This window comes from Leiobunum rupestre, chromosome 2 (genome assembly GCF_980474605.1).
Source record: "Leiobunum rupestre chromosome 2, qqLeiRupe1.1.hap1, whole genome shotgun sequence".
Taxonomy (NCBI): Eukaryota; Metazoa; Arthropoda; class Arachnida; order Opiliones; family Sclerosomatidae; genus Leiobunum; species Leiobunum rupestre.
Window position 1 is genome coordinate 60,821,910 of NC_143385.1, and position 18,573 is coordinate 60,840,482.

The 18,573-nt window shown below is 36.9% G+C and overlaps 1 long non-coding RNA gene across 2 annotated transcripts in view; it reads right to left on the reverse strand.

Moving 5' to 3' along the window:
- The window catches only part of LOC149958602 (uncharacterized), a 194,975-nt gene that overhangs the window by 62,980 nt on the left and 113,422 nt on the right, over window positions 1–18,573 (reverse strand). Inside the window, exon 3 of one of the 2 annotated variants that reach the window (XR_016478538.1) lies at window positions 7,141–7,262. The exons of the other annotated variant lie outside the window; for it this stretch is intronic. This is a non-coding gene — a long non-coding RNA (uncharacterized LOC149958602). The remainder of the gene's footprint in view (window positions 1–7,140; window positions 7,263–18,573) is intronic. 2 annotated transcript variants of the gene reach the window in all.

The window sequence follows — 18,573 nt, forward strand, 5'->3', positions numbered from 1 at the left end:
AAGCTTACGTCTGAAATGAACCTCGGTGTAACAGTTCTCTTCGTCACAGAATTCTTGCATTTTCTCAAAAAGTTCTTTAAAGGAACATTGGCATTCGTCGTTATTTGATATGTATTCGCAAACTTTGTTAAATGCTTCAATCACGTTTAAGTATTCCGGTCTGGTGGTGGTAGTTTCTTTTGATGTATGATCTACTTGAGCGAATTTTGTGTAACACAGAGACCAATCTATCGAATGACCAATTCTCGCCAACACCTTCGATCCCCATTTATCCTGGCGTTTCCCAGCGATTTCTTTAATTGCATCTATGATATGCAATGTCATAATCTTGCGAATTTAAATTCGGTATTGTTTCGGTTTCTTAATTTCCTCTGATATATCGGCGGAATTTACACAAAATAAACATAGTTCTTTAAAGTCGAAAGAGTCTATCGAAGATTTTAAACACTGGGTAGATTTTGAAAGTGATTCTTCCCCTAAACTAACAGTGGCTGCGGCTATAGCTTTTGCAATTGAAGACGAACGAGTGTAGTCTTTTCTACAAGCACTGTGCAAGGTAAAGCTATCCAACCCGGCAAGTTTTCTTTCGAGTCCCTCTTTTCTTTTGATACTGGATTCTATGACGGTTTTTAGCCCTCGAGTTACGCAAACAATATCCCCGTTAGACAAACTTTTTTCGCATATTATACACGCCATAATTTCGAAACATTAAAAAATAAAACTGGCACACTATTGGGTTTAACGTTATTAAAAAAAGCCTCGGAAGTAGCTTAGCCTTTGATATTTTTCAACTTACCTAAGTTTTCTAATATATTTATCGGGCAAATTACAACCTCATTACAACTTAATTGTCAAGTACTAGATACGTCGTTAACATGAAAAGTAATTAAGTAAAAGTTTGTTTAAACAGAAAACAGATCACCACTGTAGCCTAAAAATCTGAGTGAAATCAACTTTGCAAATTTGGTTCTCGAATAAACCTGTCAGGTTTTAGTATAAGTATGAAACGCCACCTATCGATAGTATTGGTAAATCTGTAAATTTAATTTCTTTCTTATAAAACATTTTTTTTGTAAAACTGAGTTAAATATATATTGTTTAAGTAATTTACAATTTTAAAGTACATAATATTTTGTATTTCGTCAAATTGCCAGATGAATAAGAAAGTACACAAATTGCTATGCAGCCTATGGCGGATATGCTTGTCCAAATCGACCTATGCGTATCAAAATAGCCTTAACATACACTTGGAACTGCCGAAGCTGACGTTTCTTTAATCCCGTTTGGTGCGAGGCTAGCTTGAACTTCCCCAAAGAGATAAATTTCGGGATTCCCTTAGAACATTCGTTCCCCCCCACAGAGGCAAAAGAACGTTTTTTTGCTATCGGTTTATTTGTCTCCACCCAATATAGTTTCATTATCGAGCGCACAGCGGCGCTGGGTCGAAATATTTTTCAAATCTTTCATTTTCGCGGGAATCGGAGAGACAAGATTTGACATCACATTTTCTGGACAAATATTCCAACTTGAAAGGGCTTATTTGTCTACTTAGAGGTATCATTAACTTATGGAAATATTGACGTTGACCACCATTTTTTAAATGGCTCCAAAAGTAAGAACTAAAAATATTACCGATTATAAAAAATTATTATTTTCTGTTATCCGTTTAAATACATTTATATTACCTTCCTTTTACCAGAAGTAAATGAACCGAAGTTTTTGAAATAGCGCTCAGAATCGGAGGGCGTTTTCCTTATGAATATGATGAGAAAATCAAGTCAAATAAAAGCTAATTTCCATCCCCGTCTTTTGACGCGATAAATTGAGCTTGGGAATTGTGGGTTTAGCTAGATATATGTATAAATAATGGTTTATAAAAACAAAAATGTTCGTTTTTCGACCTAGGAGCGCGCAAAATTTCAAATTCGAGGTCAAAATATTACTTCATAAGGAAGTAAGTATCATTTACTTCTGCTTTTACTAAATAAAAATTATTTAAAATTGGCAGCCATTTTCCAAAATGGCGGCTAGTTCAATTGAATTTTTTTATATAATAGATATAGTTATAAAAGCATATAAGCCGTTGGAACTAAATGTTTACTGCTTTCCGTTGCGAAAATAAAAAATTCCTTCTAAAAACGCCAAATGGCAGCCATTCTCCAAAATGGTGGCTCGAAATTTTTTATCTCGTAGATATAGTTCTAAAAGCATATTAGCCGTTGGAATTAAATTTATACAGTTTACCGTTGCGAAAATAAAAAAAAACCTTAAAAACCGCGAATTGGCCGCCATTTTCCAAAATGGTGGTGACGCAAGAGTCTGAGCGGTGGGGACGTTAAGTATATTTTGTTTTACGTCAAAAACTACCTTTATGCAAAATTTCAGCTTGTAATCTAAATTGTTCGATTAACCCGCTTTTTTAATTTATCGGTCCTGGGATATTTGGAGTGGTCCCAACTTTAAGACCACGCCAAAATAAATAAAACTTAACTTTAAAACAAAACCTTGTCGTCATTCCACTAAATCTAAGGCGCGTTTAGAACTCCCAAATCAAACAACATTACCACGAAGTAAATATCATTTTTCCGTCGGTGATATTTAAGAAAAAATAGCTCTCCAGAATCAGTAAAAAGATACAATTCGACATACCAAAACCCGATTTTCTACAGGTACAGCGGGGGTTCAGATCGCCGACACAGCTCAAGACCAACTTCGTCATTGTCAGCCTTACTTACCAGCACCGGCAATACGCGTTGTATATTACGCGAGAAGGAAGGACATAGCGAAGTAGAGTGTACAAAATTTAGCGTGGACGAAAGAAAATAAATTCTACAGAAGTGACGACGCTGCTTTCGATGCCCGAAAGGGGATCATTGCTCAACAGACTGTTGCTCGAAAGTCGAATGCAAGTTATGCAAGAAGCGCCACCATACGGCCATTTGCGAGGAACAAGAGCGGAAAAGAAAAATGAAGAGACGACCCCCACGTCCACCCAATGAACAGTAGTACCCAGCGAAAAGGTAAAACGAAGCGTTCTTTTACAAACAGCGCGGGTAATTGTCAAAGGGAAAGAAAAACTAGCAGTAGCGAGAGTTATGATAGACGGAGGCAGCGAAAGAACATTTGTTAGAAAGGATCTATCAGAAGAGCTTGGTTTATTTCCGGTTGGCGAAGAGAAGTTAGACCTACTATTTTTCGGAAGCGACGTACCAGGCAGATTAAATGCTAGAAGAGTTAAGCTCGAATTGAAGAGTTTATTTGGGGATGAATCAATTAGCCTCGAAGCCATAGAATCCCCAGTAATCAGCGCAGCAACTATGAAAATTCCCAGCGAAGAAGTTCAGAGAAAATTAGATAGTCAACGAAGGCAATTAGCGGATGATCCAGAGCACGAATGCTTCCACGGAAACGAAATAACAATCCTCATACGCTCAGACATTTGCTTGGAAAAAAATCGAGAACTAGATAGGACAATAAATATTCGGGCTGCTTATTTGTTTATAGAATCGTCATTGGATAGTTCCGACGAAGAAATAGAGGCAATTCTTTTAAGGCAAACGCCGGAAATAGTATAAAGGCCTAAAATAATAAGATATATAGAGGATGTGGTATATTCGTACTCCGAAAATGAAGTAAGTTCTCCTTTACGCCTAGGCTTAACCATGGATGATTAATAAAGTTTCTCGAATACAATATTATTGTCCGCCATGACTTACAGCGTATTTCACTTTAAAATGCTCGCCCCGAGAGTTGCTCTTAAAACGAGGTTGTATTTCACTGGGAAACTCGCTCGACCGCGATCCTTGGAAATCTCGACACGAGCTGTGACGTCGAAATCGATTTCGGGGCGCTCTCGGAGCTTCCCAGTGGAAATCGCTATAAAATCCTTTTGGGAATTGGAGCATTTAGGGATACGAGAAAAGGAGAGCGAAGCGCCCTCGCCAGAAGAAAAAATAGCAATGACGCAATTTGAAGAGAGCGTTAAATATAAAAACCATAAGTACCAAGTTAGTCTGCCCCGGATTTAATAGCCTGCTCCATCGATTCCAGAGAAATCCGGTCCTATTTGCAGACTACAGAGAGATTTTCGAAGACTACGAAAAGCGAGGGATTATTGAAAAGGTGAAAAGCGACGAAAATACTAAAACGAAGCCAATCTACTATATCCCGCATCAACCATTGATAAGGGAGGAAGGTATCACTGCAAAGGTTAGGATCGTCTTTGACGCTTCCAGCCACGAAAAGAGTGAAAAATCCCTAAATGATTGTCTCTACGCGGGTCCTAATTTCAGGGCCGTGCAGAGGTATCCTGGGGCCTAGGGTCAAACTTACTCGCGGGCCCCTTCGATTTGCACCCCCCTTGAGCCCTGAAACTTTTTCCCGAGTAACCTTGATTTGCACTTCCCCCCCTTGAGCTTCTTCGATGGGCCCTACATCTACGGGCCCCGGGGATTTTGCCCCCTCCCCCTGCACGGCCCTGCCTAATTTAAACCCGGACTAGCTTGACGTCTTAATTTAATTAAGAATTAGAAAAATTGCTGATATCGCGTGAGCTTTCTTGCAAATAGAGATCAATCCCGCTGACAGAGATGCGGGACGTTTTTTGTGGCTTAAAAATCCCAAGAAATTATAAAGGAATCCCGATCTAGAGGCGTATCGACATAAGAGAGTTTTATTTGGATTAACTTCGAGCCCGTTTCATTTTGCGGCGACCATAAAACACCACCTAAAAATTATCAGGAAGAATTTCCGGAAACCCGCGAGTCGCTAGAAAAGGAGTTGTATGTAGACGATTTGATATCAAGCATTGACGACGTCGATTCAGCCGGCAATTTGGCGAAAGAGTCGAAAGTTATACTAAATGAGCCAATATGGAGCTTAGAAAGTAGCAAACCAACTCGAGCGAACTACGAGAAAAATTACGTCAAGAAAGTTGGATCGAAAATGAAAACGAAAAATTCAGTTCATTAATACCCGTAGAACTTCAATGTACCAAAATTTTGGGAATGAAATGGGTTCCGGATCAAGACCTATTTACGTTCGACAAACAAACGCTAATCAACGATTTCAAAAAGCTGAAACCAACAAAACGTTGCGTTCTCTCCTCCGCAACGCGGATATTTGATCCACTCGGGATTATAACCCCCTTCACGATCCGAATTAAACTGATATTTCAACAAATCTGGGTGAAAACGCGCGAGAACGATTGGGACGCTATTTTACCACCAAAAATGGTGCGCGGAACTACCAGACTTAAGAGTCATTTCGACGCCGAGATATTGCTTTTCAGACGAGAAAGAGTCAAACGTCAAACATATCGAACTTCACGGTTTTTCGGACGCGAGCGAGAACGCCTACGGAGCGATTATCATCGTAAAAGGAACGAACGCGTACGGTAAAGTCACAACACAAATGTTGTTGTCGAAAGCGCGGATTGCGCCAGCGAAGAGAAAGAGTTTACCTCGTCTAGAATTGATGGGAGCGCTTCTAGCGGCGAAGCTGACCGCCAGAGTCAACGAAATTCTTACGCTCCCAGGCGACAAGATAACTCAATGGACTGATTCACGAATCACTCTTGATTGGATCAAATCGGTTTCAAGAAGATTTAAGATTTCACCTTTGATACTTTCCGTCTAACGATAGGAAATCGCATGGCCTCAACAGCTTTTGTATTGGTTTGCCCACCCGGGTATCCTGAGGGTGGGCGGTGGCCACTCTTTAACTAAGGATGGCAATTTTTATATCAAACGATTGGAAATCACGTAGCCTCAACACCATTTGTATTAAATTGCCTACCTTTGTCTACTAAGGGTGTATGGGTTTGCCTACTCGAATACACTGATGTGGAACTACTATTACGGCCTGGGCCGACTTGTTTGACGTTTCTGGTCGCAATTAGGCCGTGACTAAGTGAGGAATGGGGGGTGTCGCAAAGTCTGTACTGCAGAAGCGCAGGGACAGAAACCGGAGAGAAGGCTCCTCTCGCCGAAAGAAAGTTTTGGTTTCAGTTAACGTTTTGTAGTTGAAGCGAAGAAGAGCGAGTGAGCGTACAATGTAGAATAAAAATTTAGCGTGTAAAACTTTAAACTATATATTCCCTTTTTGTTAAAGTATTCAGTATTTATAGTTGTAACCAAACTATTTTAATACTATCAATGAGGTAATGGCTGACGAAGGACCACGGTCTGAAAGATCCCTAAAAATGTTAATAAATATTTTTTAAATATCCATGAAGTATCAGCTCCTTTAATATAATTTAAAATAAATAAAATTTAACCACTATTGCACAGTAAAAATATATTTATTGCTACTACAGCTGTTTCGGCTCCCTTGCCGGAGCCGTCGTCAGGTAGATACAAAATGAACAAAAAGAGAAAGATGTGACGTAGGAGACGAGAAACAATGTTTTTTAGGTCCATAGTTTTTTAAGTTAAATGAGCAATTTTTTTGTTCATTTTGTATCTACCTGACGACGGCTCCGGTAAGGGAGCCGAAACAGCTGTAGTAGCAATAAATATGTTTTTACTGTGCAATAGTGGTTAAATTTTATTTATTTTAAATTAGTACATGTACAGGAAGTCCGTCCACAAATAATTAGCTCCTTTAATATAAAAATATATATTTCTTAGATCAAATTTGTTAAATTTATAATTAAAACCACGTTTTTGTTTAACTATCGGTATCGGTTAAAATTCAGGACTATCGCTATCCGTTGAAATACTGAACTATTGGTATCGGTTGAAATACTGAACTATCGGTATCGGTTGAAATACTGAACTATCGATATCGGTTGAATAACTGAACTATCGCTATCGGTTGAAATACTTAACTATCGCTATCGGTTGAAATACTGAACTATTTATATCAGTTGAAATACTGAGTTTATCGCCCGCCTGTTTTAGAGATTATCGTTTCTACCAAAAATAAACTAACTCTCCGGATTAGCTGTGGTCGTCGAAACATCCGATGCTTGCACCATATTAAGGCAGATGGTCAACAAAATTTAAGCAATAGTCACAACTGAAGATTTCATTCTATCTGAAACAATTGTTTGTTCAAGAACGTGATATTGATTTATGTGTTATTCTCCGCGACCAGCCTCGTAAGATGGGTTGAAAAGGGTTTCAAAAATGAACTTACTGCCTTTTGTTGTAGAGAAAAATTCGCTGATCGTTTGTGGCTTGAAAGTGTAAATGTGATGTCTGTCTGCAGACTTTTGTTTATAAAGATTCGCAAAGTGTCACCAATCTATCTTATTCGTACTAAACGTTAATTGCATTTAGTCTTCAACGTTTTTCACCAATCTATCTTGCATTCTGATAGGTGTAATGAAGTGACTCGCGTTTGTTATTGAATTGACGTATTCTCTACATTTAATCTCTACGCGCAATTACTAGAATTCAATTTAGTCTTCTGTAAAATTTCAATGCGGGGACAAATAAGCTATTGAAATTCTCCATATCGATCTCGTACAGCTAAACCAAGGCTTAAGGCAGAATGGTACAATAAAAAGCCATTTAAGTTCGTATTCCACGTCTTTGATTTAGCAGTTACTCCCAAAAACAATTTTCTAGAGAGGTTTCTTCTGCTGGCAAAATTGGGGGAACCCTCCAATTAGTAGCTTTTACATGACATCATCAACCCGACGATATTTGTTCTGATGTGCGACTACTACGGCTAGAGCTTGCCCGACTTGCTTCGGTCGTAAAATGGCACGTGTTTCTTAGATTCATCGCCACGAAATATTATTGCTTCATTGAATGTTTCCGCAAAATGAACTGTCTTACAGAGTGAAGTTAAATTGGCCGAAATCGTCGTGATTTCATTAATTTTTTAAAGTTTTCTATTAATTTGCAATAATTTTCTGAAGTAAATTTTAAATATTAGAAGTACTTGAAACCTTTATTTCCCTGTAATTTTAATGTAAGTTATCCTCAATTTTCATGTAATATTATAGAATTTATCATATATTTCCGGTAATTTTTATGGAATATATTTTATATTTTACTGTAATTTTAAAGGTTTTTATACTATATTTTCCGGTTATTTTAAAAGAATTTATCCCATATTTTTCTGAAATTTCAAAGGAGTTTATACTATATTTTCCTTTAATTTCAATATCCTATATTTTCCTTTAATTTCATTATCCTATATTTTCCTCTAATTACACAACATTTTCAATGTAATTCATCCTATGTTTTTTGAAATTGTAATGGAATTTTCCACACAATTTCGTGTAATTCCCGGCTCCTCTTGCTGCGAGGTGACACTGCTAGCCACTCAACAAACACCACTCATCGTTACCTGAATAAAATATATTAAAAGTCACTTGATAACTTGGGCATGAAGCGGTGCCTTGGGTATTTGTCTAGCCTAGCTTATAAACTAAAAAAAATTTAAAGAAAAAAAAAAGAAAATAATAAAGGTTTTTATTGGTTATTTTAGGAAAATTACGATAGATATAGAACAACATTCTTTACAATATCAGGAAAAAATAGGATAATGTACCATTAGTTTATTGTTATTATAGGAAATATGATACATTCCAATGGAAATTATCGGAAAATTTACGATAAATTCCATTGAAATTACAGAAAATATAAATAACTTCTATAAAATTACAGAAAAAAGATAAATTACATTAAAATCACAGGAAATATACAATAAATTCTCTAAAATTACAAGAAATATAGGATAAATGCCAATAAAATTACAATATATATAGGATTAATTGTTTAAAATTTCAGGAAAATACATAATAGATTCCATTGATATTAAAGGAAACTTTAAGATAAATTTCATTAAAGTTACAGGAAAATTATAGGCTGAATTCAAGACAATTTCAGGGAAATAAAGAATAATTTTCATAAAAATTACAGGAAATATAGGATACATTCCATAAAAAATACCGGAAAAAATATGATGGTATCCATTTAAATTAAAGGAAAATATAAGATGGATTCCTTTAAAATAACTGGAAACCTAGAATAAATACCATAGAATCTACAGAAAAATAGAAGATAAATTTCATTGAAATTAGTAGAAAATATAGGAAAATAAAGGAAAATTTCATTTAAATAACAGGACAAAAGGATAAATTCTATTACCATTACAGTAAAAAATTGGATGATTCCATGAAAATAACAGAAATATATGGATTAATTCCATTAAAATTACAATAAACGTTTTGTACTAGCAAGCTAGATTGGTGACACTTTCATATCTTTATTATCTGAAGTCTGCAGACAGCCACCACATTTACACTTTTAACCGACAAATGATCAGCGAAGTTTTATTAGTAACGAAAGGCATTCAATTTATTTTTATTACACTTTTCAACCTTTCTTACGAGGTTTGTCACGGTAAATTACAATTAAATAAATATCACAAACTTGAACAAAACAAAGTTGTCTGGTTCAGAAATCAGACGAATCGAAGACCCCAGAAATTCCGGAGAGTTAGTTTATTTAAAAATGATCTCTAAAACCGATGGGCGATAAACTAACGGATACCGATAGTTCACTATTTCCACCAATAGCTATATTTTTAGTATTTCAGCCGATATCGAAAGTTCAGTATTTCAAGCGATACCAGGAGACCAGGAGTTCACAGCCGGGAGTTTTTCCCTCCGGCTGGCTCTATCAGAAAATTTTAGTTAGGCACCCGTTTCAAAGGGCCCCTTTCAGAGGCCCGGGCCCGGGGTATTTTGTCCCGCTTACCCCCCTAACGCTGGCCCTGCTTTTCCCAACGCGCGCTGTTAACGAAAAACCTGTCTTCCCTTCTCAAACTTTACCCCCCAAACCATGGTATCTCCAGTCTCGGAGACGGACCCGAGATGAAATATTTTAGTGACGCTCTCTAGCGAGGATTGAGGGAACTACCGCTGAAGAAAAAACCAGTTCTGACTGGCAGGGCGTAGGAACCAGGGGGGACAGGGGGCAATGTCCCTCCCTAGAAATTTGCTGGGAGTGGGAACTAATGTTATTGCCCCCTCCAACTTTTTGGTCTGTCGAAATCTTCAAAAGGCTCAAATGCTCATTTTAAACGCATATAAAGGTTATACAACCACAGCTGTGTTTAATTTTCAGTCTTTTCCCACCAATTCACATAGAAGTAAAAATTACACATGTACTCGGAGAAGCTACACTCCATTAAAATTTAAAAACCATTCTTTAGATCCCTTTTCGTTTCTCTTTGCCCTCTCCAACTTCTAGAACGTTCCTACGCCCCTGCTGACTGGGTTGTAGACCCGCCTCAGCGTGAGCCCACGATAAGGGTTTCTTCTCCTAGAGGGCGCAATGTTGATAGTATAGTAACTACGCGACGGCCGGAAAAAAAGAAAACGCCAGAGAGAAATTCGAGGGGTGGGTAGAAAATGGGAATAATTGGGAAAAACGGTTATTTGTGTTCACGACACCAGGGTCCATTCACCGCGGCAACCGCTGTCAACTCCTAGTCATGTCTCCTGGCGGTACCGATATTTCCGTATTTCAAGCGATACCGATAGCGATAGTTCCTTTTTTAAACCCATAGCGATAGTTCCTTTTTTAAACCCATAGCGATAGTTCAGTATTTCAATCGATAGTGATAGTTCAGTATTTGAATCGATAGCGATAGTTCCGTATTTCAACGGATAGCGACAGTTAATTATTTTAACCGATAGCGATAGTTCAGTATTTCATCCCATATCGATAGTTCAGTATTTCAACCCATAGCGATAGTTCAGTATTTCAACCCATAGCGATAGTTCAGTATTTCAACCGATAGTGATAGTTCCGTAGTTCAAGTGATACCGATAGTTTCGTATTTCAACGGATACCAATAGTTCCATATTTCAACCGATAGCGATAGTTCAGTATTTCAACCGATAGCGATAGTTCAGTATTTCAAGCGATAGCGATAGTTCAGTATTTAAACCGAAAGTGATAGTTCAGTATTTCAAACGATAGTTTAACAAAAACAAATTGTGTCGCTACTCTGTATTTATGTCTATTATCGAAACATGACGTCATTACGACTATCAAAAAGGTTAATAAGTAAGCGCGTTTCAATTCTAATTGTAATTAAGTAAGTTCCGAAACGTTGTGTCCCAACGCAGATCACCCTCGAAAATTTTTAAGTATTTTAAACTTTATTTTATTAATATTTAAATATTACAGTCTCCCGTAATAAATAAATATTTTATTATATTCTACCAAGAATGTATTTATTTAAACTCATGTAGAATGCGTATGTGGAGACTATCGACGCACACGTTGATGCCCTAACCCCATCACTCTAAGGGGGAGAGGAGGTGGTCCTATTTTTTGCGTCCTCGCAGCAGCTTAAATCGCGTCGAAAAACGTAATGTTTAAGAACCAATGAGATTGCAGTCTCATTTGATTTTATTAAAGCGGAAGAGCATACCTGGGCCCCTAACCGGTGGAATTGGCGAAACGCGAGGCTTGTCTAACTAAATTGTCTCCCCTCCCCTCGCGAATGCGTTGACGAAGGTACGAGTGAAATATCCAGTAAGCGTTAGCTTTTATTATTCATCCAAGGTGCCACGCTCATTTTTATATTGGTTTCAATGCAAAAGCAAATCTAAAAATAATATTCCGCTGAGAGATATTTTTGTTCGTAGGTTAACATAGAAACTTCAACGAATTGGTTCGCCGCTATGGCGTGAGTGTCAAAGTTGGCCGTGGAATAATACAGACGTGAATGCCGCACCTGAAATCTTGTATCGCGAACTTGTAAGCCTGTTAACGACAAAGCCTTCGGTCAGGTTTGGGCTGGATACTGGGCTTCGGCTCAGGCTAACGGAGAGGGTCCGTGCAAACTGGCCGCCTCGGCGGATTGGGTAGCCTGCTGTGGGGCGGTGGGCCTCCGTATGAGGGCACGGCGGTCCGGTTTCCCGGCCTTTTGGGGTCACACCGGGATCTCCGGTGCCAGCTGTGCCGGGTTACTTGGGCTGCTGTATGCCCGTCGTTCTCCTTTAGGAGCTCTCTCCAAAGGGTTTGACTCCTTACCTAACAAGGAGAGTACCCGAGGTGTTTATTGCCGATTTTGTTCAAAGTCGTTCGTAATGTCACGGCCAACTTAGATCTGTTCTCGCTGTACTCGCACAAGAAGGCCCGCCAGCTTGAAACGACTCAATGTTAAGGAGCGTATGAGAAATTCACGTTTTACGCGAAAATATTCCGCTTGGGGCGCCAAAATACGGGAGTACCTTCCTAATGCTTTCCTATGGGAAAATATTTTGCAAAGTGGATCGCTTTTCCGAATCTTTTTCGTAAATTTACCGATTTACGCCATTGCCGAGTTTCTTATATGATTTCAAGTAAGTTTCATTTATAATTTCAAACCTAATATCGTAATTTTCCATCATTTGGTTCGCTCACAATCTATTTTTGAAATTGGCGATATTTTTAAGGCGAGGAAGCGTCTCCGCATCGGATTTTAAGCCTTGGAGTCGTCTCGCGCGTATCCAAAATTGCAAATTTCGAAGATCCTATACGGTGCCTCCCAGCTGGAACTTTGTAATTAATTCAACCAAGTAATTTAAACTTTAAAATAAAATTTAATAACTTTTATATTACATTAAATCTCCTAGTTATGTTATATATTAAATCTCCTAGTTATGTTATATATTAAATCTCCTAGCTATGTATTATATTAAATCACCTAGTTATGTTATATATTAAATCTCCTATTACGACCTTCGCCCCGCGCCTAAATCGATTATGATAGCGGACAGTGATTAGGTTACTCAATGAAATTCTCGATTGAAATGCTTTTATTGACAGATAAAATAATAATAATAATACACAATATAAGCGAAAAAGTTAAATTAAAAAGGGGATTTCTGACACAAATCTGGTGTATCCTCGGGATACTTGGTTGCCATGATAATGGTTATATATTTAAACTGGGGGCGATTAATAAAAAAGAAGGGAAAAACTTGCGTGAAGCGCTTAAATTTAAGATTAATATTTTTTATCTGGGAGAGCTCAAAATTATAATAACGTGGCGAGGTAAAAATCTGTTAAGATACTTTTGGGGTTGGGGGTTTGGCTTTTATACGGGTTGGAATAAAGGGGTATTGTTCGGGGCTCTCGACACGGGGCTTTTCCCGTTCTTGGGACAGGATATTGACAAAACACTCTAACTTGGTATTGAAGGAATTATTGGGGAGTATTGATTTAACAGGGTTTTAGGGGCTCTAGACTCAATCTTTTAACCTGTCGTGGATTAGTGTATATTCTTAAACGTAGTTTTTTCGTTTCAGGGGATAGTAAGGGGGGGTTTTCAAGGAAATTTTCAACGTTACGGTTTCGCTGTCATGGGATTTGGTCTTCTTTTCGCTGGCTCTTTTTCTTGGTGTCTCGAATATCTGGTTCTTCGTGGCTGCTCTCGATTTACGGGATTCCGGGTGACGGGAGCTTCCGGGTGACGGGAGCTTCCGGGTTACGGGGTTCCGGATTACGCAAGACACACGCCCACGCTTATGATACTTCGACGACAGTGGATTTGGAGGGGTGCCTTTAGTTGACTCGATCTGCTGATAGTTTTTCCATCACGGGAAAAAACGTTCTTGGATTCTGGGATTCATTTGAAATTAAACGCGATGGGCATTTCGCCTCTTTTGGGTTGTGCATTATGCATCTTTTATTGGGACATCGGGGACTACGTTCTTGGGATATCGCGGCCTAAGCCCGGACTGGTTTGGGGATCTCTTCTAGTTCCGCTTATGTTTCGGAACTCTTCCTGTTAGAATCTAACTTTTTCCTTGGCGTTCTCTGGTTTTGTTCTTCTTCCGTTTAGGGGGGGGGGGGGTGGAAAAATCGGGTGTCGAAAGTGTAGGCTTGGTAGAGTATTTTTCTGGTGGTTACGTCTTCTCGGGGTTTGGGAGGCGTGGTTATTATACTGGAGGGGTCTCTGTTTCTACCCCTTTTGGATGACTGTTTATTTTTCGTCCTTGGCAACTAAATTTCGGGGATTTTTCCAGAGCCGAATATGACCTTTCACACTGTAAGGCAGGGGTGAGGTCGGCCGCTATATAGTTTGCGTGAGAAGGGGGGGGGGGAGGGAATTAGGACGCTCGCTTCTGTTTGGAACTGTCGCTTCATGGTGCAATCTGGCCTTCTGGGTTTCTTATCTACTTTTCTGGGCGCCGGATTGTCTATCGTGGGGAAAATAACATGAAGGTGGGACAATGAATAGAATAGATTTCTCTAAATTCTGGTTTTAAATAAACTTTTCAGTTTTAAGGGTTTTCTAATTTAATTTTAATATTTAGAAATTTAAAATTATATTTATCTTCTGGGATTTTTCTGGGGCTTTCTAAGCATACCACTCATGTCATACCAAGTATCGAAGGAGTTATTTAAATTTATTAAAGGATTTTTAATCAATTGGGGATTTTTGATTAATGTTATATTATGGAGAATTATTCAAATATAGGATTATGAGGTACATACAAAATGAAAACAGCCTCATTTCTATTAATGTTGTCCAGGGGATACATAACGAAAAATATAGACTTAACATTTAAAAAACGAGATAATTTAATATTTATGATTATGATTTTATAGGTTTTATTTAAACTAGGGGTTTTAATTTGTTTTTTGATTTAAATTTGATAAACATTGAAATATGTTTATAGGGGCTTATTGGCAACTAACTTTAATTTTGAATTTTCTTGTTGGCTTACTTATGGTTATTTACGTTTATTATTACTAGGAGAGATCGATTTGTTTCATTTTTATCCCGTTATGCGGGGTTTCAGTTTTTATTGGGTATTAGAGAGAAAAAAAAGATTAATTGACAAGAAAAAAAATAAACAACATTAACAACTTTTCTTCCTGGATTGAGGGCATTTAAATAAAAAAAAATGAAAGGTTAAAAAAAAACTTCTCGCCATATGGCGCCACAAGGGGTAACACTCCTTGTTGGGTTAAATACTAAATATCCTAATGTAATATATAAAATTTCACCTAATATATATTATATTTAAAGTACAAGACTTTTCGTCTAATTTGTTTGTATTCGATTTGTTTAACCTTTTCAAATTATTTAGAGATGTTGTGCACCAAATTGTCCAAAAGAGGGGGAACTAACTGATTTACAATATTCAGTTTCTTGTTGAAGTTGTTTCTCATTATTATGTTGGTCAATTTTCTTGTTTAGTCTCTAAATTGTAGAATTGAGTTTATATACAGTTTTCTTTAAAAGCCCACCTGAGGCTTAATGAGCAATTATTTTTGTCATAAATAAATAAATATTCTATGGTTTACTCAGTGGTTTTTTTTATGAGGAAAACCCTTCTCAAGTTCTTTATTTAATACTTAAATTGAGTGCGCTTCTATGTTTTCAATGATAGAAACTTTTGAATTGATCGTAGTTTCTTCACTGTTTTCGGATATAATTAGAGATAAGACATATCTCTCTTCGGTTTTAATTGTGTTCTTGTTTTCAGTTATCTCAGTAGATGTGATCTTGAGACTTTTTTCCCCTTGCTTTTTCTAGACATACTTTTCAACTCAAATCAAATTTATTTTTTCTTTGGTAAACTATTTTCCTTGCAATGGCTTTAAGCCATTGATTACATAAGATAGGATCGTTAGAAAGCTCGTGGAAAGACAACCCAGCGGTTTTATTTTTATCTGTAGATTTAAAAGAACGGTACACAACACACTTTTACCATTTTAAATTATGTTTATTACGTGTTTTTTATTGAAACATAATAATTGAAGTTAAAAAAAGAGGCAAAACTGTGTTTTATTTATTTTATTTACTGTTCTCAGTTTTATATTTTCAAATCTCACGCGCACGAGACGACTCCAAGGCTTAAAATCCGATGCGGAGACGCTTCCTCGCCTTAAAAATATCGCCGATTTCAAAAATAGATTGTGAGCGAACCAAATGATGGAAAATTACGATATTAGGCTTGAAATTATTAATGAAACTTACTTGAAATCATATAAGAAACTCGGCAATGACGTAAATCGGTAAAGTTACGAAAAAGTGATCCACTTTACAAAATATTTTCCCATAGGAAAGCATTAGGAAGGTACTCCCGTATTTTGGCGCCCCAAGCGGAATATTTTCGCGTAAAACGTGAATTTCTCATACGCTCGTTAACATTGAGTCGTTTCAAGCTGCCGGGCCTTCTTGTGCGAGTACAGCGAGAACAGATCTAAGTTGGCCGTGGTAATGTAGACCTAAATGAGATATGAAATTTCCCAAAAGGAGACGTTGCACCTTGGATTAATAATATGTTACATATTATTAATCCAAGGTTGCACTACCCATTCGATTTGCTATGGCAACCGAAAATGTTTTTGATCACTTAAAACAATAAAATCTCCATTTAAAAAAGCATGGGATTTTCTCGGTTTCACAGGGTCCTAGCAATTTTGAAAAAATTTGAAAATCACGAAATGTGTAATTTGGACCACATTTAGGTAAATTTCATCAAGTTTGGGTAAATTTGTAACAAATTTTGGGTAAAATAAGGAATAAATCTTATTTTGGTTGTAAGTGGTCAAAAACATTTTCGGTTGACATGGTAAATCGAATGGGTAGTGCAACGTCTCCTTTTGGGAAATTTCATATCTCATATAGGTTTACATTACGGCCGACTTTGAACTAAATCAGCAATAAACACCTCGGGTACTCTCCTTGTAAGTAGGTAGGGTGTTGGATTGTGTTGCTACAGCATCCACTCTCACTCCCACTGCTGTGTGCCAAGTGGGAATTGGTCCGCCCATTGCTGCACCTTCTGCTGGGTTGAGTGGCTTGCGTCGAAGGTGCGACCATCAGTAGTAGGGTTCTGCTGCCCATGCTGGATTTGTCACCTCTCTTTGCTATGTGGACGCTGGCATAGGGCACTATGATGATAGACCTCCGGTGGTATGGTCTTTGTTACAAGGTACACCGGGCTATAAATTCTGACACACCGTTTACGACATAGTGAAGTCTACACGCCCGGCTTACGAGTTTATCGTGGCAAAATTGATCGTTCAACCTAGCTATACAGTTAACGCAACGATATTGTCCAACGGTTGAACTTGAGCTAGGACGGTTTGGTTGGGAAGGAGCATGAAGCTGAAAGATTGTCAAATGATGATTTAATAATACTAATTCATCCGTTCAAAATGTTTCATTAATAGCTTAATATATCTACAAGGTGTAATTTTTAACTCTCCATGTCATCGCTATTTTAACCCCGGGGTGGCTACAGGTTTTTCACTTTCAAATTACAAGAGGTGACTTTTACAGGTTTCCCTGATCATCTACGAAGATTTTCCCTGACTTATTCTGTGCCGATATTTGGCGTTTTTTTACTTTTATTTTAATAAAGGTTATATATTTGCAGCGTTATTCCTACTACAAAATATGTCCATTTATAAATAAAGGTAGATATTGGTCACTAAGCCTCGGGCAGAAGAAACGGCATTTCTTCAAAACTTGACCAACTCGTTGTGGAAATATAGTCTCCATTCTCAAGGAGCTGCTCACTTAACAACTATGTGGCTCGTGTGAATAAGCCTGTTATATTTTATAGGAATTTATCCGATAATTTCCTGTAATTTCAATGAAATTTATTCTATATCTTAATGTTATTTTATTGGATTTTATCCTATATTTTCCTGTTATATCAATGGAATTTATCCTATAATTTAATTGCCATTTATTTAATATTTTAATTTTATTTTATTGGAATTTATCCTATATGGTCATGTAATTTCAATGTAATTTATCATATAATTTCCTGTAATTTTATTGGAATTTATTCTATATTTTAATGTGATTTTATTGGAATTTATCGTAAATTTTTCTGTAATTTCAATGGAATTTATCATATGATTTCCTGTATTTTATTGGAATTTATCTTATTTTATATTGTAATTTGATTGGAATTTATCTTATATTATATTGTAATTTGATTGGAATTTATCCTGTATTTTCCTGTAATTTCAATTGAATTTATCTAATAATTTCCTGTAATTTTATTGAAATTTATTCTATATTTAAATGTTATTTTATTGGAATTTATGCTATATTTTCCTGTAATGTCAATGGAATTTATCGTATAATTTCCTGTAATTTCAATGGAATTTATCCTTTATTTTCCCTTAATTTCAATGGAATGTATCCTATATTTTCCGATAATTTCAACATAATTTACGCTGGAAGGCAGTTATTTTCCTGTAATTTCAACAAAATTTACACTGGAAGGCAGTTATTTTCCTATAACTTCAACTTGATTTACACTGGAAGACGGTTATTTTCCTGTAATTTCAACATAATTTACGCTGGAAGGCAGTTATTTTCCTGTAATTTCAACATAATTTACACTGGAAGGCAGTTATTTTCCTGTAATATCAACATAATTTACACTGGAAGGCAGTTATTTTCCTGCAATTTCAACAAAATTTACACTGGAAGGCAGTTATTTTCCTGTAATTTCAACATAATTTACACTGGAAGGCAGTTATTTTCTTAGAACTAATTATCTTTAATAACTATGCTTATAAGGATGGAAATTAACAGAACTTACCTTCGTAGTTTCCAACTTACGGAAAA